Source organism: Neopelma chrysocephalum, unplaced genomic scaffold, assembly GCF_003984885.1.
Source record: "Neopelma chrysocephalum unplaced genomic scaffold, ASM398488v2 Primary Assembly neopelma1_216, whole genome shotgun sequence".
NCBI classification, from domain to species: Eukaryota; Metazoa; Chordata; class Aves; order Passeriformes; family Pipridae; genus Neopelma; species Neopelma chrysocephalum.
Window position 1 is genome coordinate 462,803 of NW_020897878.1, and position 24,395 is coordinate 487,197.

The 24,395-nt window shown below is 38.1% G+C and overlaps 1 long non-coding RNA gene across 3 annotated transcripts; it reads right to left on the minus strand.

Annotated features, from left to right (window-relative positions):
* Positions 1-290: 290 nt before the first annotated feature.
* Positions 291-17,494, minus strand: LOC113977276. 3 transcript variants are annotated; one of them, XR_003537307.1, is made up of 4 exons: positions 17,429-17,494; positions 16,067-16,178; positions 9,916-10,250; positions 291-1,491 (listed from the first exon to the last, which is right to left on the minus strand). It is a non-coding gene; the product is annotated as an uncharacterized LOC113977276 (long non-coding RNA). The 3 variants fall into 3 exon arrangements; XR_003537308.1 differs by lacking the exon at positions 9,916-10,250; XR_003537306.1 differs by lacking the exons at positions 291-1,491; positions 9,916-10,250 and adding an exon at positions 12,265-12,437.
* Between the last annotated feature and the right edge of the window lie 6,901 nt (positions 17,495-24,395).

The window sequence follows — 24,395 nt, forward strand, 5'->3', positions numbered from 1 at the left end:
CTTCACTTAACTGCTCTCTAGCACACAGACATTGTAGCAACTTCTCAGATACTCTCCTTCCCAAACAAATACTGCATGCAGGACTAGAGTTTCTGAAAGAAAATCTGTTGTTCATGTACAGTGGAGATTTCTGAAAACCTTTTTCTTTACAATGACGCTGTCTTTCTCTTCCACCTTTTCGTTGCAAACTTGGATCTTTTATATTAATTTCATTCGTTTCTGACTTTTTGATGCAAAATCAGGTACTATTGTGCTTGAGCTGTAGAAACAAATCAGACTCATTCACTTCATTTGGGCAACAACAATTTTATTTCTGGAGTTGCTACATCCAAACTTAGCAGCCTGTGTTTTCAGGTAATCCATCAACCCACAAATGGCAATCCTGCATCTAGGCTCTCTTTTCCTGTGTCATCCCTTTGATCCCTCACTGAATATATGATTTTTCATTCTTTGTACTAAAGTAACGAGTAGCTTAGAAATATATCTACTTCAAAATAGATAAAAAGCCCACTGTAGCCAGGTGTTTCTCCTCCTGAGAAACACCCGGCCAATTTTATACTCTTCACTCCCTCTCTTCAAGAACTAATTCACTTTTCTTATTTATCAGCCAGGGACCATGATTGGTGGCACAAAACATGCAGGATGGGAATTAAACTTCCCAATTTGCAATGACCTTTATATATAGAGAAAGTAAGAGCTGTTTTCTCAGGAGGTGGAGTATACTTGCAGTTCCCATTTTAAAGTCACTTTGTCTTCTTTGAAAAGAAAGTCCATTAAGTCCAACGCACATATTCATATTGCTTTGAGATTTGCTGTTCTTAGTGGCACATAGTGCCAGTTCAGATTTGGACTCACTTGAAGAACACAAATTGCAATCCCAAATTGTAATATTTTCACATTTTTTTAGCACACACCTGAAATTTAAACTACCTATTGGTAAATTGGGGGTTAATTATTCATTATTTTAAATTATTCATTTTTAGCACAACCCCTGCATACCACCCACTGGGCGGTTGTTTTTTTTTTTTAATATAAAGTAATTTTACAAATACTATGGGACTGTAAAGCCAGAAAAGCCCTCCTACATTGCCAAATCCAAACAGCTATTAGCAAACATCCATCTGTGTTGCTGTCTTCATTTTCACATACTTCCACTATAAAATTTTCTTGGTAGGATTAAAATTCTATTTTGTCTTGCAGAAAGGGCAGGGCTGAAAGAGAGCCATGCCCATGAGCATCTCAGATGTAGTTAGCAAGCCAGAACCTCATTGCCTCAATAATCTGGTGTTTTTAGGAGACTTTTTTTGACAGAGCTGAGCCATCTGCTTTGCTACCCATCGAGGCTTCTCCAGGGGCAGCTGTAAGGGACTTTCCTCTAGGCACACCTCCTGTGCTGACCTCTCTCAAGATGGTTTTTCACAGTGTTGAAACTGCCTGGGAGCTTCCATATTTTTTTCTTAGACAGTGTAAAAAAAGGGTTCAAAGCATTATCTAGGAAAAAAAAAAAGGAAATTAGTCTCTCTGTTTCAATTCTATGCTGAAATTCAAGCTACTGCAAGCCATATGGCTACTCTTCTACTGCTCCAGGGATCATTAAAACAGGGTGCCAGCAGAAGTGGATCAACAAGCATTGACTGTCTGGAAGGAAAACAGGAGGCAAATGTCTCTGTGAAAGTTTAACTCTAGCACTGCTTTCTACTGTGACAGAATTGTTCTGAAGATAGAGATGTATCCCTACAGTACTTCCACACAGGCCCTATCACCTTCATTCTCCAAGCAAGAGACTGAAGAAAAGATTTTTTGAGGTATTTATGTGGTGTTTACTTTGTTGTTGTTGTTGCTTACTCTCAAATTTCTTTCTTTGGATCAAAATTATTTGCACGCCTTTTATTTACCAACAGTCTCTACAGGATAGACAGCAAGTTGCAAACCCCTCATCATCTTCTCTTCCCTTCACCATTCCAGTAGCCCAATGGTTGGGACACTCTCCTGAAGCCAGAAATACACCTGTCCTCTCCCAGGTTTCCACTTCCAACATCCCAGATGAGTATGAGAGCCACTACTAATCTTTCTACTTAACTCCAGTCTGTGCTTGAAATCTCACAGCACAGCCTGCCCTCCCACCCCTGCCGCCACGAATCCAAATCTTCTGAGCAATATAAAAGCAACCTGCATGCTAAATACATGAAGTAATTAAAGCAAGATAAAAGAAACAGGAAGGTTTTCATGTCCTTTGGCCTGGACAGTCTGGAATGAGGCATCCCATTTTTTCAGGTGAGTGATGGAAGTGACACACTGTTATTTAAAAGGCCACGCATGTTTTTTACCTTGAGTGAAGTGGGAATCAATTATTGCTCATATGTTAACATAATTAACCCTAAGCAATACCAAGGTCTGGAGGTGGGGTGTGTGTACATGTTTGCTTCCAGTAATGACTTTACATTTTGGATATTGTTTTGTGGTAGATTTTGTTAAAAGGGTGATGACTTGATTCAAACTTTTCACTGCCACTGAGATGTGGAAAGCAAACAAGATTCTACTCATAGAAACTAGGTCTTTACAGTGATGTTTCAGCAGTCACTAATTGTGGCAGGAATAACAAAACCAAATGGAAATGGTTTTATGTTAAGTATCATATTAATACAATATCAATACATGAGCTCTGCTTTCTGCAGAGTCCTGCATTGGGTCTACTTTACAGAAGTCAAGACTGTAGGGACAGACAGATCCAGAGCAAATTCTGTGTAATTCTGATAAAGCCAAGACTCTTCTGGCTGAACTGTCTCATGGCTCTGGGTCTCTTAAAGACACAAGGTGGCACAACGGAGTATAGTTAATGCACAAATATCAACCATCAAAACAGCATCCAATTCCTGGAACAAGTTATCAGGGAAATACAGCAACATGGGTTTTAAATGTCATCCACATCTAGATCACCTGCTCAGATAGGGGTACAACTGTATGGAATTACCTCACTTCCTTCTCTTCCTGCTCATCCTCTGATCCAAGCAAGCAAGCTGTTTCCAGCTAAGCAGGGCCCCCGATATTCTTGCTTCAGTTTGACAACTAAGTCTCTTAAGGAAGCTTCTCAGGTTTGTTTGCTTGTTTGTTTTCTTTAATTGAGGTTTATTTGTGGTGATTTTTTGTTTGTTTCATTTTCAAGGGAGGGAGAAGCAATTATTTTAAATGCTAAACAATTACTTACAAAAGTGTCTATATTCCATTCAATATTTGCCATACAATGTTTGTCTCATAACACCCAGGAGCTTTAACGACAGACATATAAGAGATGCTCTTGGCACAGTGTCTGGCCCCTTGCAAACACCCCTTTGCAAACATCTTCCTTTGCTGCCAATGGCAGAGACTGAAGCCTGAAATTTGGGCTCACTCAGGACTTGGCAGTCTCCAGGTGGAAACACAACCCACCATCTGCCATACCAAGGCCCTAACAGATTATGCTGTTATCTTTCTCTCTGCTGGTGTCCACCAGCAGCCCGAATGGATTAATGGCCTTTGTTTTCCTTATAAAGGAAGGCAGCGCAAATGATTCAGGCTGTTGTAATGATCTTCACCTGCTCTGCACTCATGTAGGGGCTTGGTTTGTGTTCAGCTTTTGTGTTCGTATCATCCTACTGGATAAGATTGTGAGTATTTGTGTGGCTGCAAGCACATGTCCTCAACATTTTTTAATAGAACAAAGACCCAGCACAGAAGCAATTATTCAAGGGCTTTATGCTGGTTTTGCCATCAGGCTTTTGTAGCATTTGTACAGCTTTTTTGTCTTTACCACCATATTTAAATCCAGGTGGATGTTACTAGCAGGTTATTTGGTAAGTTCTTTGGCAAAGTGCTTGGGTGAAATTGGTTTATGTTTCCTAAACGAGGTCAACAAGACTTGTCAGCAGGATGAGTTATAGGAGTTGCTCAACTTGGTGGGAGATGCCCCAAAAAATAATCAATTCCCCAGCTGTTTGGGTTTGGTTTTAATGTGGCTATGCTAATGAGTTTCTAATTCAGTACAGGCAGTATTGCTTTTAGGAAGATGAGATAGTTTGAGGGATAAGGAGGAAGATTCACTTTAAGCTGAGTTAAAGCAATGTTCCTGCTTGTCTCTTCTGCTGCCCTCCAAGAGGGCAAACTCAAATTGATGCAAATACTCCTACATAAACACAAGATAATATAGAAAGTGAAATGAGCTATTACAGTAGAATGCATGTTTTCTATGTTTTTACCTGCAGCTGCATTTATGGCTTTTACTGACGTAGTTAAGTCAGCTAGTTACAAAGAAAATTTAAAATCTACCAGCTGACATAGTTATGCCACTAAATCTTTCCAGTCACAAAGCTGAACCCAGAAATAAGCTGTAAGAAAACTGAGCATTAATGATGTTCCTAAGTCAATTATTCTCTAGCTTTTCAGTTGGGCACTGGCAATTACAAAGCTCTGGTTTTGGTGATATTGTTCTGACCTCAGCCTTCATAGACACTGACAACTACCCATGTCAACCAGAGTCTGCAACTAAGAGCTGATGCTGGCTTGTTCTGAGGAGAGAGGTCTACACCAATATGGAACTCCCCTGGTGCCAGAGAACTAAACATCAACCCGGTTGGTTCTATTTCATCCATAACAAGACATCCTCACTTCAGAAAAACACTATCTGTGCTGCAAAAGCCAGGCAAACAGCTTCCCAATAAATCCAAGCCCTCAATGGACAAGAACAGAGACAATCTTTTGCAGTACTTAGCCTGCAGTGGAGCCAACATGCTCTACTGAATGGAGCTTTGTGGAGACAGAAAGGCTCCTTTGATCAGTTTGAAAGGAACCTCAGGAGGTCCGTGTGAACCTGAGAAGCAGCAAATCAACACTCCATTACAGCCAGTAGATCACCTGCTGCTTTGAGTACATATTCCTAATTCAATTAAATTGGATTAAAAATATTTTCCAAGAACTTGACTGTGAGAGACTTGACCAGTTATGACTTTTGTAACTGAATTGTAGTGTTTGTAAACTCTCATTGCAGGTATACAACTGCTCCAGCCTGACACAGTAACAAACCACAAACAGGAAAGGGCAAGTTATGACCACTGGCAAGAAGTTTATAAGATGGACTTCAATGAACAAAAGAGAAACAGACATGAGGAGCAGCAGCCAGCAGATGAAGGCACCGTTTCAAATAATGTTCAATTTGTCCAAGGCCTCTGAAACCTTGTTCAGCACCAGCCAAAGACAAAATATTTTCCCTCCTAATACCAACCTGGGCACTGGGCAGCCTTATGTAAAAGACATGGCACTGCTCCCTTTGAAGCACAGCTGGTAGGTGTGGATAGCATTCAGCCCTCCAAGTTTTCCAGCAAATGTTGTGTTAATGTCTTCACAGAAAGGACTTGTGTTCCCTGCCAGTCAGGGGATGTTTTTCTGTGACAATCAAAAGGAAACCTGTACCACAGCCAATAGCTGCCTTCTTTCATTGTCCTGGCAGCTCTCCCTCTTATCTACAGGCCTGTGTCTTTGTTAGGTTCATTTGCTCTGTGTGCAGCAGGAATCTCATCTGTTGTACCAAGAGAACAGCTACCTCTATTTCGCCCTTGGCAGCCAAGATACTGAACCTCCCCAGGGGCTCCTTTTTTCCTTCTCTCCTCCCCAGGCAGCTATAGCAGTTTGCTATCCATTCAAAACGGATGAGTGGCTCTCCTGGTTTAGATTTTTACCTTTGTATTATTTTCTCTCTTTTGAGACCATGATCTTAAGCTTGTTTGCTGAAGACAAAACTCTTAGCAAGTCCAAACTGGCTCCCTCTATTTCTGACTATTTATTTCTGGCCTGGTTTTTTTAGCTCATTTTGTTCTCCCCAAGTCAAACAGTTGTTTGCATTTATAATTCTCATAACCAGGCTCTCTTTTTCCCAGCTGACTGCTCATACCCAGTGCCATTGCTCTGGACCTGTCTTTCACTAAATTATTTTTCCAGGACATCCAAAATCATATAGCCTTCAACACGGCCATCAACTCTCAAGTAGCCAAAATTTCTGACTTTCAAACACCTGGATTAGTCTCAGAAGCAAAATCCAACACCTCCTTTAAGTAGCCACTTCTTCAGCAAGGACAACTGCATCAAGCACATGACAAATAGCTGGGGAAGAGGAACCCCTTGCATGTAGTAGAGTTTAATTCACCTTCATTCACAAGTCAGCATTCAGTGCAGGAGGGCAAAACAGAGACACTTTAAATATTCAGTATTATAATACTGGCACAAGAACGTGTTTTTGCTGCATCCCATCTAACTTTTATTAGTGTTTCAGTTAGGCAATTTTGCTTCCTTTTCTGCTTATTCTAGCGCTTTCTACCTTAAGTAGCATCACTAGTTAATGATCATCTAGTTAATAATCATCCAGTTAAACTAGACATACTGCACTATGAAGACAAGCTAGTTTTAAGATTACATAGCAAAGGGACAGGATCCTTTTCTATAGCTGCTTCCTATGTCACCTCCTATGATCTTTACTCATTGTAAATACTATTGTCTTAATTTCCTACTTCTCAGGTACAGAGAAACGAAATAGCTTGCAAACCTACCAATAAGGGAAAGACATAATTTTCCTCCAGAAGATACACCCAGAAGTTAGGTCAACATATGTTTAACCTAAAGGTTTTAATTGCCATAGAAATGAAGGCATGGAACAAGGACCACACTTAGTGCTTTGATCTTAACAAATTTATTTCTCATGTATTAAATTACCCATAAGTGCTGATGAAAGCAAAATGATCATTCTGGAGCACAGTAAATAAAATGCAATTAAAAGCATCAGTGCAGCAGCACACCTGGGAGTGTGTAAGAATGTGATTCAGCAACAGATTAACGAAACATATCTCAGAAATATTAGTGTAATATCTGCAAAAAAACTGGCAGATTAATTATGGCATAAGATTAATCTAATTACAAAAATCTCAGAAATGTTTGACTCAGCAACTCCTTCTTAATGGAAATATAATACAACCATGTACACCAAACAAAATTCCTGGTAAATCTGCATATGGAGGAAAAGATTACAATTAAACTTCATGGATATGTGATTTTAAGTCTAAACTTCCTCGTGCGCTGGTCACCGCACAGTAGTTAGAGATCTCCCATAAAAATGAAACACTGTTGGCATATAACACCATCTCATCTTTCCAGCAATAGCAGTTTGCACATATGTGCCACATAGTAAAAGAATATTAAGTAGACCTGATGTGACTGATAACAAATGAGGTTGTAAGCTTAACATATGGCCTGGAAGCTTTAGAAATTTCTGTCTTTAAAAGCAGGATTAATAGATCTTAAAAAGGCTCACTGAAAGAAAGGAGCCTTACTGGCTCATTTAGTATCAAACAGTCACCCAAATAAAAACACAGACAACCTTCACGAGGTCATTAGTCTCAGGAATATGAATGAAATTAGCATTGTCAAATCTTAGAACAGCTATTCCTCTTCTTCCTCTGTTTCTTTGACCTTCCAGTGGACCACAGTGTGAAGATCTGCACAGATCAGAGATGTAAAGACTCAGCTGTGGATGGTTTTGGAGACCAGAGGGGCAGCTAGTCTGAACATAATAGGGAGGACCTGGTGAAGGGAGTGGCAAAACTATCTGGAAAAGACGCAAAGAGTATATAATTACCCACCCTCTCACTAATGCATTGCAGAATCTTTACTGAGAGGTTATTCCAAACCAACCTCAGTCTAAGAACTGAAAACTTCCCTAAGAACACTAAGTGAAAGGTAACTGTAAACCAGTAAGAAATTAAACTTCAAGAATGCACTCACTGACTCTCCCTGTAGAAATAGCTTTAAAACATCACTTGAAGGACACAGAAAGAGTGCAAAAATCACATTAATAACATTCCCAGGTCATACTTTAAACTAGGGCAGTATTTGTAGCTTAAAAAATAATAATAAATATGATCTAGGACAGTGGTAGAGAACAAATTTAAAATAAGCTAGCAGTTAAGCAGTCATCAACAAAAAGAGAAAAAGAAGTAGGAGCTTCTTACCCCACACAACTCAGGAAGCACTAGCTGGACAAGCCCTGAGCACCCCAGTACTGCTTGTGAAGGTACAGCACTCCTGAGCTGTTTAAGAGACACTGGTGATGCAGGTGTAAGACACCACATTGAATTCTGGGTCCTTCTGTATAGGAGACCTGAAATACATAGAAAAAAAGTCCCAAAAACCAGAAGCCCAATGTGCCATTAACAAGGGCTTGAAAAGACAATTTAGGAGAAAACTGAAAATAAAGTGAACTGTTGGGTTATATGACAGCTGTTCACCAGAGGAGCACTGAAAAAGGAAAAGGCTGCAATGAATCAAGATCAATTAAACGAAATAAAAGCAAAGGAAAAAACACCACAAGATCATCACTGGGAAATTTGTAACAGCGAGATGCAGAGAAGTTTGTCAGTAGAAATGGTGCAGACCCCCTCAAGGAACTCTTCTTAAAAAGAAAATCCCCATGCCTGAGGAGTGTATAACAGAAAATAATGTAGTGCTGTTGAGGGCTGAGATACATGATCTCTCATGTTCTGCTGTGCCAAGCGCCTGGCACTTACACTCCCAAACTAACAATCATGAGGGATGCAGCTAGAAGTCAAAAATCCAGTGTCTTAACATAAGATCACAAACAGATGCACAATGAGCACCTGATCTGCCTTTTACCATGGGTTGTTGGGAGAAAACAGGGATGTACCAATCATTTCTGTTGACTGGGGGAAATGGAGTCGTCAGGGGAAAGTCATGACCAATTTCTTGCATCCACTCCCCAGGCCATTGGTGGGGATGAGAAACTCAGTTAGATTGGACTTTCACCCACCACTGCAGATGTCATTTGTCCTAGAGAAAGGATACACCAAGCTGAGAAATCCAGTCACACCCAAGAGACTGAAGAGAAAAATTATGTGACTGCTTCAAAGAAAAATGCAAGCTAATATTATCTGTTTTCTAACTTAGAGATCAGGAGGAATATTAAATATTTTAGAGTATTACACGACCTGTATCTCTCTGGGGGTATCCCACCTCCCACACAAGGTTGACACAGAAAAGGCTGTGGTCTTCCCAGATCTAGACAGAGAGGAGCCCAATGCACAAATAAAATATCTGCTCTGTTTTTCCCAAGAAAAAATACTTTTTTTTTTTGAGCAGATTTTCTCTACATAAGTAATATTTTAAATGCACCTATTTTCCACTATCATTTGGCATTGCTGAAACACCAGTGCCTCACAATCAAAGCTTACATCAAAGGAAAACCTTCACCTTGAAACAAAATAGATGTCATTTGGCTAAACTGCAAAGAATATGAAAAAAAAAATTGCTGAATTCCAAACATCTTATACAAAACTAAAATGCATTTTTCCACATGAACATTCAGGTAATCACAGAAGCATAGAAAACAGTGCTACAAGGGACATCATTAGGTCAGTTAGTCTGTCCTTCTTTTTCAATGTAAAAATCAACTATTCTACAATACAGAAGCTGTAAGTTAGCTTAGATTTTAATGTGCAGGTGCCTTTCACTATTTTTCATGCTGTGGTGACAAAGAAAAGAGGACCAGAACTGATTGAATCCACATCTGAAAACAACAACAAATAAAATATTTTTCTCTTGCTTGAGACTGGAATGCAAAATCCTTCAAATTACTGTAGTGAAGTGTGAGGGATGTACAAAAAATGAAGAGTACCATCTAATGAAAGAAAGAGAACATTGTGAAATGAGTGATTTGTTGGATGCTGTGAGCAACAGCAGCCAGGAATCCTTTTCAGAAGCAGTCAGAAAAGCTTACAATGGCTCATAAATCTAAAGATGGGGGAGGGAAACAGAGAGAGATATAAAGCAAACACTTTAATAATAGGGGATCTCCCTTGTAAGAGGGAAAGAGATAACCCTTACCCAGCAGTGCCAAACAACAGGAGTTTTAGGCTTTTTTGCTCAAACATAAGAAAGTTGATGCAAGAAGCTATCAGTTTTATCTGATACATTGAGAAAATCCATATTCACAACAGTTCTGCAACCAAAGGGTGCATCTCATTCCCCACTGCCACAGTCCTGGAGCCAGGGAGGAGTGTGAGCTACACTTGGATGTTCATGGATTCCAATCTCATTGTAAAATCTGGAGCCTTCTCCCTGGCTAAGGAACAATTCTCCCTGGCCTTATACACTGACCATCTGCAGTGGAACCCTTCCCAGGCACAGCATGGCTTTGAGATTCCCCTTTGCAAGATGGCCTAGAAAGGAACATACGAAAAAAGTTAAGGTACACATACTTGTATTTCAGCAAGTCAAAGGAATAAAGAGAGTGGGGAGATGACACCAGTGAAGTTTACAAAATTCTTTCATGTCTAATGATGGCCACATGTGAAGCAGTAAAGTGGTGCTATTTTAGCCATCAGAAAAGCTGTGAGGCTACGTCAAAAGGCCTAATTCACATTCCAGTGCAGCAGAAAGGAATGTGAGCCTCATCAAACATGTTTTAGTCTAGGTGCTCTCACTTTTCCTCTCTTTATACATAGCTGTGTATATCATGGCACATAGGTATGGTTTTGTACCACATCTCTCACATGTGTATCTCTCACATTCCAACACTGGCCTATGGAAAATGTATATTAAGAAATAACTTCACCCATTGATAACAGAATTATTTTTAATGTTCTGTCTTACTATGCAGCAAAACCACAGATCTTCTGGCAAATATTAAAACAAAGATCGTATTTTAAAGTAATAATACATGCGGCCTCTTTTTCCAATTATAAACACAAGGACACAGGTTATTCTACTCTCCCAAACATGTTTTCGTAAGAATAATTTCCTTTATACTTTGGCATTTTATTGCCAGTACCTCTGAGCATTTATCATTTTTGGGACTCATGGCAGTCAGCAGGCTTGTAACAAACATTTAAGTTTATCTGTATTGGGGAAGAACTATACAATATATATGAAAATTTTGGGGTTTTTTCCTTACTGTAAAATACAAACATACAGGAATCCAGTTAACTATTGGTTATACATCCATGCCCTAAATACAATGACAAAAGTGACATATGAATTTTTAGCTAAAATAATTAAATAATTATACCAGAATCTCAGTGATTTTTAGTTCTAACATTCAACAAACGTCAAATTCAATGAAAGCTGATTTCAACGTGAGACTACCTTGATACAAAAAGAAAAACCTCCAAGGGTTAGTGCACCTGATTAAATAAAAACTGAACTGAATAACCCCAGAATGTAACAATGAAAGGGATATGAATAAAAAAAAAGCATGCTGGATGAGAGTAAATTAGGCAAGCACGGAGGAAAAAAATGCCACTGCTCACTTTCTCAGTCTGATTAGAGACCTGGAGAGAATTTTGAACATGCTCAGAGAATGCTGTTGGTCTGAGGTTCACTGAGCTATACAACTGAGTGAGCTCAATGTTCATGGAGGGTCCTGGACATGCGGGATTTGAGAGTAAAATCTTCTTCAGTCAGTTCATGGTCAAAGTTACAGAAACTTCCAGTGACCCATTTGCCACACATCATGCCGCTGCATCACTATCATACAACCTCAGTTCAGTGGATCCCATGCTGGAGTGAAAAAAAGCTCTTTAATGCCAGTTGTCATTCAAGAATATCTGAATTACCTCTTCAAAAGAGAGTTTTCTGGTTTTATGAAGCAATGCAATTACCTAAACTAACCCCTATTGTTACACTGGAACTTTTTCAGCTGTTCAAAAATGTGACCTTTGAGACCGATGTTTCATTACATAGGAGCTATTAATACTTTTAAGCATTAATTAGCTTAAATTAAGACTAATTTGTCCTGGCTACTTATTCCTGTCCCTGACTTTCACCTTGTCCTGTCACCTCCTGACTTTCACTGCTACAACCTGTTTTAAATGAGGTTAATTAAAAAACCCAGGCTGAAAAACAACTCTTTAGGCAGGATTTTTTTGTTTTGATCAAAGATTTTTTTTAATATATTCAATTAGACAGCCAACAAGAATCTAATTTGATTGACCTTGGCCATGTTACTTCCTAGAGACCAGAATATGCTGCCAGGAAAAGAAAATAAAATACACTAAAACCATGAGAAAAAAATTCTGTAGCATAGAGTCACAACCTAAGATTCTCCCTCATTAAATCAGTGTCTGTCTAAACTTACTAAATAAAAATTCTTTTTGCTCTGGGAAACCAAGAAGAGAGATTAACTGATTTCAGGCATGAGCTGGAAGCTACAGAGCATGTCTCCAGATCCTTGCCTCCACAATAGGTGGTTTCAGATGGAAAATGCCATCTGTACAGTACAATTTCCCCAAAGCCTGGAGGTCAGTTCCCAGCAAGATATGAACTCAAAGTGCTTCAAAGGTTTCCCATTTCCTTTTCTCAAGGCCCTTATCAGAATTACCTCTAGCCCAGCTCATCTTGTATCAACACTGGAAAAAAAAAAAAATAACATTTTATGTGTCAGCTAAAGCAACTACTGATACTGCTCCTAACAGCAAATCCTTCCTTATTGAAAAAAAAAGATGAAATAAAATCAGCAACAGAGCAGAGCAATGTGCTTGCTCCCTGGCCTCCCTGCTGCAGTAACAATACAAATGTTTTGCACTTTCCAAAGCAGCAATTCAATCCCATTTGCCCCTTTCTTCTGTAAGCTGCTCTCCTCCATTTTGAGTGACTCAGCTCCCTCCTGCAGTTGGGGAGACTACAACCCAATTTTCTCCAGAATGAAGTAGTCACCTTATTCCCATTTCTTCAGATGCTGGTTTTAAACCAATTTTCTTTTGCCTCCTCTTTCTTTCTTTTATAAAATTGACATTCTCATGCCTTTCTTGGGCACATGCAACATCCTGGCACAGGCTGCTGATGGATTCAGCCTCTGGGCAGTGCATTAGCTCTAGGCATGGAAGAGCCTCTTGCCCTTTCCCCCCCAGCATTAACGTATCCAAGGACCAATCTGAATTCCCAAATGTGTGATTGTTCTTCTCTATTCCCTGTTTGATCTAAAAACTTATAAATACTTGATTGAATGGTAGAATTATGACATCAGCAGTCACCCAGCCAGACATCACAAATGAAGAAAATTAATTTGCACTCAGCTGTTCTGTTAAGATTCCGTACAAGATCTTTCACACTTTGAAAAATCATAGTTCACAACTATATCATAACTCTAAATGTGACCCCTTAATGACATTACACTCAGGAGACACAACATTTTTTGCCAGCTGACAGTGTAATTTTTGCTATGTACATTAGACAGATTAGTTAGATTTTGAGGAGTATAGACAGAAAACACTATATATAAAACACTGATAAGGAGACAGCTAAAGGGAGCCTTAGGCGCTGGACACTCAGGTTATTTTCAAGCTAACAGAATTTAATATCCTCCTCAATCTAAATCTATATTCAAAGAGTCAGTCACCACATTTTTGTTGCAGCATCAGCATTGTCGAACATTTGCCCAAGTGCCTTTTTTTTCTTTTTCTCTTCTTATTCTTCTGCTTTGTTCTAAACAAACATGCCTTAGGATCAATAAAATCTCCATTTCACTTCATCATGAGCTCATTCCTTGTTTTAAAAGGGTCTTTGTTAATAAGAGGTTTTAGAGAAAAAAGAACAACCAAAAGTGTACATTATTCCAAGGGAGAAATTAACTTGTTTTGCTATAAGACACATTTTCAAATAAAATACTTGTGAAAAATCACACTCTAAAGCAAATTAAAACATTGAACAACCAACCACAAACCTCATCAGCTCTGAGCACCTTAAAATTCAGAATAGCAACACAGTATTTTTCTATTACAAAAACAAAAACAGAACAAAACAAAAAAATTCCTGAAGCCTCCTGATTTATTTTTATTTTAAAATTACGTGTGGGCATATATTTATATTTTAAACATATATATTTAAATGCATCTGTAGGCTGGCCAGTACTTTCTTATTTTACTCTTTTTGAGTGAGAGATGACATGAATCCATGACTTTGGTCCTGCACTGTGAATCTCATGGGTACAGTGGTGTATGTGGGGAAAAAATTTGTTAGTGACACTATAGGGTCACACAATGAAAATCCCTCTGGATTAAGAGAAGAGAAGGCCATTAAGAGAACAATCTTATTCCCTGGTGATGGGAGATGGGCCCATGACACAGAGCTCCAAACCAGACAAAAAATGCTTCAAAAGGCCAATTCTTTTTTTACATCTGATAACTGGAAAATTTAAGGGGTTCATGTATCCAAATTATACTAATATATTCACATCACATCCTTTCATTTGGGGAAACTCAGGCTGTTTGAACAAATATTTAATTAAACCTCATGTGGCACAGCAGGGAAAATATTTTTAATGATATCCTGTGGTGAAAATCAAAATTTCCTGACAGTTACCTCACAGCAGTACCCAAGTTTAATACTGTGTTTTTCACAGAGATAGAAGAGTTAAGTTTAGCAACACTTGGAAAAACCTGACCTGTTTTAGTCATATCTCACAAATTCTACAAGCAAAGAGATGTCCTTAACATAACCTATATTCAAAGGTTTAGAAATACAGCTTATTAAGGGGCCAAGACTTCATCTATGTCAAAATATGGATAAGTTTAACATTAGAAGCTGAACACAATTGCTTAGAAGTTTCATGTATGTGTCTGTTTTGGCAAATTTGTCAGTATTTAGAGATTTCTAGCCTTTGGTTAGAGAATTTAGGCTTTTCCTGTGGGACAAACCAGGTGTGGGAAACTGGTTTTATAAACTGAAATGAATAAGGAGATTCTCAGTGTGGCACTTCTGTTTTACAACTGGAGACATTATATCTCTCATCCTTAGTGTCACTGCTTAATTTGCAGACTGATATAAAACTGATATTTTCAACATCTCCCTTAGGAATTTTAACATCCAGAGGAGGAGTACACTGGGAATTGATAACCACTCCTCGAACCTTGTAGGAAATTAAGATGTGTCCTGATGGAAGGGAAATCAAGACTTTGATGTAACCAAATCATCTTAGTAAAAAACTGTTTTGGACACACCGTACACTAACAAGGTATAATCCTAATTGCTCCTTCAGCAATTTTGTTAGAACATGAAAAGAAACATGATGCTTATCAGGTAGCAATTAGTAAAGAGATACTCTCATGGCCCAGTCTGTTAGTAAAAATTATAATAATCTATTTTACCCAAGTTCAAATGGCTCCTCTATTTTCAGCTGCCAGGTTGTACACATTTTAGAAGTATCTCTACTAAAAGTAAATTAAGAATTCCTTCTTTTTAAATAGATGAAAACGTTTCAGGAACCCAAGTTAGGAAACACAAATTCACACATACACTGATATTTGACATTATTTCGAAGAGCTTAAAACATTGGTAACATTTCTTAGCAGGTAGCCACAAGTTAAAAAGAAAAAAAATTACTGCTAATAAAACAAGAATTAGCTGAATACTAAGGAAGTATCTATTCCCTAAATTAATAAATTGCACCAAAATGTAATCATACATAATGTCTCTGAGTATTTCTTTGACACAGATGCATTCATCAAATTATAGCAGCCTTTTAATTTTTATTTTATTAAGAAGTAGGAAAAAAACTTCACCTTTGAACATGACTAATGTCACTAAAAGCAAAAATGGACAATGACTGATAGCTCAATAAGAGAGATTCTTCTGCTTCGTTCCCATCATCTGTACTGCAACAGCAGAAACAAACTGTCCAGGAAAAGACGAGTCGTGATGTGTCAAAAAAACATCAAGGCAAATGAAAAAGATAAAATTTTAATTTAATCTTTCAGGGCTTTGGGGGTTTTTTGGTTGGTTTTTCTTGTTTGTTTGTCTGTGGTTTGGTTTTGGTTTTTATCTTATAAATATCCCAAATAAATTATATTCATAGAACACCAGGCTAGAAGGGGACCTCAAGGATAATCTGGTCCATTCTTTCCTGGTCTGAAAAAGAAGGCCCAGCCCCCTGTCCAGCTGAATCTTAAAAGTGTCCAACAGTGGAATACAGTCGGGAGATTATTCCAATTGGCGTTTGTTTTCATTGTGAAAAATTTTCCTCTTATAATTGGAATCTCACCAGTAGTAACTTGTACATGTACTCCTCATGTTTTCCCTGTGGCTCCTTGTAAAAAGGCAGTCTCCATCTTCTTTGTAGTCACCCTTTAAATACTGCAACTTGTCCCTTATTACTGAAAGGAAGAACAAAAGAGAGCAAAATTTTAGCAGTCAGCTCTGTCTCTGCCTATTAATTCACTTTCTATTAAAAACCAGACAGCATAACTGAACCAGGACAACACTGTAAATTTACAGAGCTGGAATTTTCAGACTTTTTACACATTATTGCTGTGTTCACAATTAGCAAATTAATCCCAATTTTAAGGAGCTTTTAAGAGCAGCCAGGAGTAGTTGATTTATCTGTTGCTCGCTCTCCCATTTAACATCGTTGTTACACTCTTCTGCAGTTTACTAGCAGTAAACAAATCCCATGTGAAACCCAATATTTCTTTTGTAATGCTAATGCTACTGTCTTTATAAATCTTCAATTCCAGGCACAGCATTAGGTCCTTACTGGCTGTGATTTATGAGTGGGCTGACCTGGGCCTAACCGTGTCAGCTTTAGCTATGAGACAGTCCTTAGGATTACGTGTCTCTGATCTGGCAAATTCCTGAGAGGAAAAAAAAATAACTGAGGAAGGCTCTCTCTGTCAAGTGATAAAGCTCTGTTCTTTTCAGGTTTCACTAGAGATGGGGTTATGGTCAGAATTAATTGAGGGAGATACAGGGACACCCAAAAAAAATAATCATGTGAGAAAAAACAAGAGAAACAGAATTTATGGGAGAATTACTGAATAGGAAAGAAGGAGAGGTTGAAGAGAAGCAATCAATTTCCATTTATAAGGTAGGGAGTCTAGCAAACTAATTAGCATTAAAGCCAGATCAATTTTCTTACACAAAGTATTTTATGAGAATGTTACATGACAGTATACTAATTAAAACTGATTGGCCTAATTAGAGCAGCATTAATAACATAGCAGGCACTGGCAGCAGCACCACTTAGTCCGTGATGTGCTTTACAGATAAAGATACGTGAGAGTCACCTCAGACAGCCCTTGTTTTAAGGTAACATTTTGTTTTGCAGCAAGGCAACGGTGCGTCTGTGATCACATGTTGGTGAATAGGAAGAAAAATGGCAACTAAGACACTATAAAAGGGAGAGACAAATTGAGAACTTAAAACAACAGTGTGTTAGAGAAGCAATTTGTAAGAAACAATTATAAAGCATGAGCCTGATTCTCCCATGCCCTGAACCTTGGGAAATAACTTACTGGGAGAGCAGCCCAGCAATGCTTCACCCCGGCTTTGCTATCAAATAAAGGACTTCATACAGTGCAAGGGAGCAGGGGAAAAAAAAACCTGCAGAGCTCAGCAAATTCCAGACCTGGGAGTCTACAAACACTGATCAGCCTACAGGGCTTCCAGGCTTCCCTCAAGGACGTAGTGGATAATCAGTATTTCACAAGGTTGTTCATGGGACGTTGTCCAGACTGAAGTTTTGATGAGCTCTTTCCTTTATAAGAATTTTTTCTGAACATGAAGAAATCAGGAAAACATGCTTTTTTAGGAGAAAACCATGTAGTGTGTGCAATCCTGATTTTATCATTTGAGGAAATGAGTGAAATTTCATTAAAAGTATGTTTCTAGTTTGAGTGTGAGCAATAAGTAATGGATGAATGAAGAACTTTCTATGACTGTTTGACAGAAGACAAGTCATCAAATAAATATATAAACAAAATGTCACTAAAGTATGTAAAAGGAAGCCGAACGACTATTAAACAAGTCCAAAATTAAGACCTATTCAGAACTAAGCAGAATATTCTCCAATGTCATTTTGGAGCACTGTTGCTTCTGTTTGCCATTTAAATTTTAACTGCTGTGATTTTACCATGATAAGGAAGAAAGTAACATGTGCTGAAAAATCAGTGTGAATAGCCTGTTTGAAAAATCAGGATATTTAGGGTTTAAAAATATAGCTGCTACAGATCAAGGTAATGTAAATTTTATATTAATGAGGGAGATAGGTATTGCAAGTAGATAGGTAGTTAGACAATAAAAAAAAAAACTTAGAAAGTACAAGTTTTTCTTTTTTTTTTTTAATTCTGAGGCAAGGTTTCCACTGTATAACAATTATGGCAGTAATTACTTCAGTGCTCTGTTCCTCATAATGGTAAGAAACAAAACCAGGCACAATAATCATTTGATGTTCTGCTTTCAAAATCTACTGCCATGAAATCACCTGTCTTGGTCACTGCTGTCTCCTACAGCAACTGTTGCAAAATAGGTACTCCATGCATGTTATCTCCCAAGGAGATGTACTTCCAAAACTACTTCAGCTATATTGGAATTTTTCACCCCCATGGGTAGATTCTCACAAGTAAAGCAATGCAATTTCAAGATAACTACTGCAAAATAATGTTACTAATGCATCAGAATTCAGGCAGGAATTTATTCTAGGCATTTACTGTGCCATGAGGGTCAACTTCTCCAAGCAGAGAAGTACTTACAGAGAATTCCCCTCCAGAGGAAGAGGAAAATGAGAAATCTCATAAAGAACTAGCAATAAATGACAATACTTGTGGTTATAATTTTAGTGGTTTGTCTGTCATATATCAATATGTACTCATTGCTTTTACATAAATTTTGTATATTGCCATTTCCTAACTCTAAACACTTACTTGAGGGAAAGTGTGGTAGTGCAAAAATAAATGACGCAAAGTAATTAATTTTAAGCTTCACAAATTAAATTAAAATTATTAAGCTCCATATTAATTGCATAAAAATAAAGAAAAGTATTTATGCAATGGAGAAGATGAATCTGCCACTAAAATATAGCCTGAAACCTAAAATGAGCCTCTGAAGAAACCAGGACAAATAATGGGACCTTTGCTTGAGTGAACTACATGGCTGAGCTTTGGGGTCTTTCACAATGCACAGCATCTACCAAGTGGCACCTAAAGAATTTGTATGTATTTTACACAAAAATACAGAACTGTGGGGAGATTTTATTGACAGTCATTTGACAACATTTAAGTAACTCATGATGTGGAGGAGTACAAATAGGTTATTAATAAGTGGAAAAAAATAAAAGCCAAACATCACACAGAAATGAACTAGTCTTGCCCTGATACTCATATCTGAGCACCACTATATAACTTTCTGATGGGTTACATGGCTGAATGCACATTCTGAAGCTGAAGATCATCCTCTGGGTTTGTGTGTCCCCAAGTCTCCTACAGCACCACCTCCATTTTCTACATCACTTTATGAACATAAATCCTCAGCTGCTGAGAGATTTGGAAACTCTAGCTGAAATTCCATCTGTCAGAAGCTTCAGGACCTCTGCTGAACCCCAGATCCACCCTCTTATTTTAAGCATATTTTTTCCTCAAACAAGATCTGCTGGCAGTCTAAGTTTTCAGTCCTGTTTGGAAGCCCATAATATTTGACACAAAGTGATGCAAGGGCTGCAAAGGTTCCAAAAACTAGTCACTGCCATATACAGTACAAGAAATACATGGATATAGTGGGAATGAAATAAAATCTTCTTTTACTGTGATCTGCCTCAATTTCTTTGCCAGTCCTATCTTTTTCACTTAGAGCAAACCTATCTTCTTAGTTTAGGTTTCTTCGTTCTGTGCATGGTTTCTTTTCTGATGCAGTTTTTTTCTGCCCATAGTTTTTTCATCCTTGGATGTCCCCAGAGCTAACTTACCACTCCAGCTATCAAATAATTCCCTTTTCTTGCTCTGCAGTGTGTCCATTATCAGCATTTATTCTGCTCCCTTTTCACTTTTGCCACTCCTTAAGCCAACAAACCAGTACTTCGTAGTTTTTTTTTCTTTTGAAGATTTTTCAGTCTGCAAAGTCTCTTCCTAGAGATTAGAAAAATCAGCTTTTTCATAGGTTGCATCCAGATCCTTTCTCCTGATATTCTCCTCTGAGAGGAAACATGGGACTGACTTGGAAGCACTGTAACTCACCCTTCCAGTTATGCCTAAAAGTATATACTAACTCCATATATGCTAAGCACTGATTGATTAAGTTCCATCAAAATGCTAATAACAATTCATAGATTGTAAAGTATATGTAAAACCAATCTGATTTTCAACCATCTCTTCCCATCCTGAACATCAGCTCACCTTTATTTGTGTGGCTAAATATGGGTTTGGTAGCTAAATTAATGGATAAGTTTCAAAACTGTAGTTCAACTGTAAAGGAAAAGTAAAGTGCTAATATGGAATCCAGTTTGACTGTGGCAGTGCCAGGTGTGCACGTTCTGGGTAAGAGCATAAAAAGTTCAACACTTAAGCTGATCCAAAGAGACAGGTCTATCTAAGCTTTGCTGTCAGCCTTTGCTGTGCAGACACATGAATTTTAATTAGCTTAAAAAAGACCAGAAAGCATTTGAGTGTTAACATATACCATAATACATCTGAGAAATCTGCATCTTTGGGTTATGCAGCAGGGATGCTCCTTGCAGTGGAGTCTTACATCTACTTTGATTTTTTAGAATACTTTGAAAAGGCAGCTGTCTTCTTCTTCAACAGTACCCTGAAGTGAATTAAAATACCACAAGAAGGGCACCAATAAAACAGAGGTACCTCAAATGCATAAAAATTAGAAAGTGCTGAGGGGTCTGAAATTTTAGAAACTGTAATCACGCTTCTGATCTTTTATTTAGTTTTGTTTAAATACACCACTAATGGATGTTAAATATAGTGGTCCACTTCCTCAGCTGGGGGAAAAAAATCAATGAAGTTATATAGATTTGTATCAGTTGTGGTTCTGCCCCTCTATCCTCATATTTACATTTCTGGTAGTTTATTTGTCTTCAGTCTGAAAACCATGATCTTTTAGACTACTTCTGGTGCAAGTTTCACTGCTGAAAACACAATCACCCTTTCACAGAATCTCATTTTGATTGGATTTGTTCAAATGTTCTTACTGATCAAAAGGAAAATTAATATTCCAGATAAAGTTCCCACATTCCAAGATAGGCTGTCTGCAGCTGTATAGCCTGATATAATCTACTTCTTAGGCCATGGCCTCCCATTTGATTTTACTTGGAGACTCTATAAATTAAAAAAAACCTAGTGATTCACAGTATCTGAGACAGGAAATCACCATGAATACACTCTCAACTAAAATAGCCAGTGCTGTGTTTGCTTTAAGAGACCTTGCTTTGTGAAAGAAGAGGGTGTTTGACAATGGTTTGTCTTAAACATGTAAGATTAAAGGAGGAAAAAAGCATTTCAGTATTGTTAGAATAAATGTTTCAATGAACTTCAATCTCACTCTACTTCCCTGCTCAAAAGTGCACTAGAAAGCACTACTGTGCTTTAATCCAATTATAAAATAATTGCAATAGCAATCTGTCCTGCAAGTGGGAAAATTTTAAGCCTGACCATAGGAAAAAGTATTCCAGTTATGGAAAACAATCATTTTAACCGAGTTAACTCTATAGTGAAGACACACCACAATGCTCTAGCATTGCCAAAAACAAGGCTGGTACTGTGTGTCCAAGTGCCTTGATCAAATCCTATACTGGAGGCTTCAATGAATGGCCAACAAATATGTTTCTTTCAGAACATAAAAAGGGGAATAATGAAGACCTCCATTATTCATATACTAAAGCATTAGCATAAAGAAGTTTGGAAATCACTCCTACTTACAACAGCAGCAAAGCTCCAGACAAATCTCAGGTCAACATTTCAAGGGAAAATTGGGGGAATTGTGGACACAAAGGAACCAAGGAGAAGATCCTCGTTCAAGGTGACAACAGCACCAACTGGGAATAGAACCTTGGCTTCACTCACATCATTTAATGCACCATGCAATTAGTATGGTGTGCACAATTTCATTCAACACAGTGAAAAGAAGGGTTTAAAAAGAGGCATCTAAAAAAGAGAAAGAATGAATCAGAATAATTTTCAAATGTGTGACTACACTGCTTGCTTGCCTGGAATCATCCCAACTGCGGATGGAATAATTTCACAAAGACTATTTTGACTGTGAACATTTTATGAATTTGGGGGTCATAAGAGCACTTAAGAGTGGATAAGACTACAAATCAAACAACTGTGAAAAAGGATCTGAATAATGAGCCTTTATTCTAGATACCATCAATGCCAGGAGTCTGGTAATACTGAGTCTACATTCAGAATCCCCTGGATCATTTTCAGACTCCACTCCATTTGCAAAACACACTAATTTCTCTTGCCAGGTGGTATAAGATTTATAACTAACCCCTCCATAAAAAGATCTCACGAAGCTGAGCAGGCCCACCTGTGATGCTTGGAAATAACTACAAAGGGTTGAGGAAAGAAAGACACATTATGATTTATGTTCCATTCCACCTTGAACAAATGGGAGAAACATGAGGTGATATTGCAGAGTTTTTTAAAGTCTAGGATGGTTGGGGGTGGCAGCTCTCAGCGTGCTCTCTGATCATCCCCTCAAGGAGAAAAGCAAAGTGTGTCCTGAGGAGTGGAACAGTAGAGGCTCTGCATGCTTGGATCTACAGCATTAGGTCTAAAACAACAGAGAGGAAATTAAGAAGCAATCAACCAGAAAATCCCTTCCTTTTGCCATCTGTCTGAGCTGAGAGGCCTTGGGGGACCCATCTCCCTCACATGAGCCCGCACAGGACACAATGGTGCGAGGAATTCGTGGTCTCTGCAACAAACAGAGGGACTCTGCTCTCCAGTTTGTTGCTGTGAAGTTCCAATTTTAACACGTCATCTGCATCTCCCTGTTTCATTCTTGGGAGTGTGGTCCTCATCTCTACAAACTTCTGCCTTCTGCCTTGATGTTTTGAGCATCAGATGCTAAGTTATATCTACCCAGAGGAGTCTCCTACACAAAACATTGTCTATAGTTTCTGCATCACAAATCTTTACTCGTCTTTTTATTTGGAATGAAGAAGTTGAAAAACTTAAGCAAAAGATCTTTTCCAAGCTTCTTATAATACTAAAATTATCTTTTGGGTCTGCAGTGCCACTTGAGGACAGTCAGCTACTTAATTCCTTTTCATGGAGGACAAAATGGGAGTGCACAAGGATGATGGAGGTCTCCAAAAGTAAGTCCAAATTTCTGCCCCTCTACTCACAACAATGGGCCAAGTGCTTTCCAAGGTCCCAGCTGTGGGATACTCTGTGGACACTGGGACTCACGCTGCTGCAGAAATGGTGTCTGGAGGAGGTGACTTGTTTTGTTTCTTACTGTTCTTCCACTTCTTTAATCTTGCTACTTGTCATTTTTGTCAATAGCCAATAAAAAACCCACCCCAAACCCAAGAAGGTAAGATTACATAAATATTTAAAAATTGTTGCCCTTAAATTGAGCAGTAAAAAGGAAATAAAAGAAGAATGGAAAAGAAGGAAAACATAGCTCAGGCTGTTTAATCATTTCAGATCATAATTTTTTGGGGGAAAGTGTCACTTTTAAAAAGAAATATTCTCAGGTTTCAGCATTAGAGTTAATTATTATTTAAAAAAATTAAATGGTGTTCAAGAAAAAAATCACAAGTGTCTGCCTGCGTATTTGTATGTGTGAAAGATCAACCCTTATAGACTGGATATACATTGCAAAATGTCTGGCACAAATATCAGTCACCTCCTCCAGATACCATTTCTGCAACATAATAGGAAAATAAAAAATATATGAACACATGGAAGAAACCGTGAAGAAGTTTTGTCAAAAATCCACTGCACATAAATTGAAAAAGCTTGTAATCAATATGCAGTGTGAAAAAAAAACATAACCAAGTATAGTTATATTGATGTACCTGGCAACTTGTTCTGGAAAGGACAACTTAAGTGATCCTGAAATACATCAACTTCACCACAAATAACAAGCAAGAGAGCATTCAGGGAGTGCTGCCTCTCCCGATGAGCTTGTGAAGAACCTCACTACGACAGTAATAATTTTATGAATATTATGTGTCCCATTGGTGGATATTTATGTCTTTGCTTTATGATTCTAAGATGTTAATTCAGGCAGGAAAACTGGCAGTAGCTTTGTACAGCACTGTTTACCAATCTTTAAAGGACAACACAGGTGGGTTTTTTGTGAGGAAATTACACCTCAGGCTGTTCTGAACTGCAGCATCTGCTTGTAAACACAGATAACGGAGTGCAGGAGAGAAAACATCTAACACTTGGTGGATAAAAGCACAAGTTCTAAGGAATAAGCAAAAAATGTAGTAAGGAGTTCCATGAGTTCACTGAATTTCCCACAGCTACCAGGAAGAAAAAAGCTAATAAGGAAGTAATTAATTATCCTAAAAGGTGCAAATGTGCCACTTCTAATGTTCAGAATCTTTTTTAACACCTTATCTCTGTTTCCTT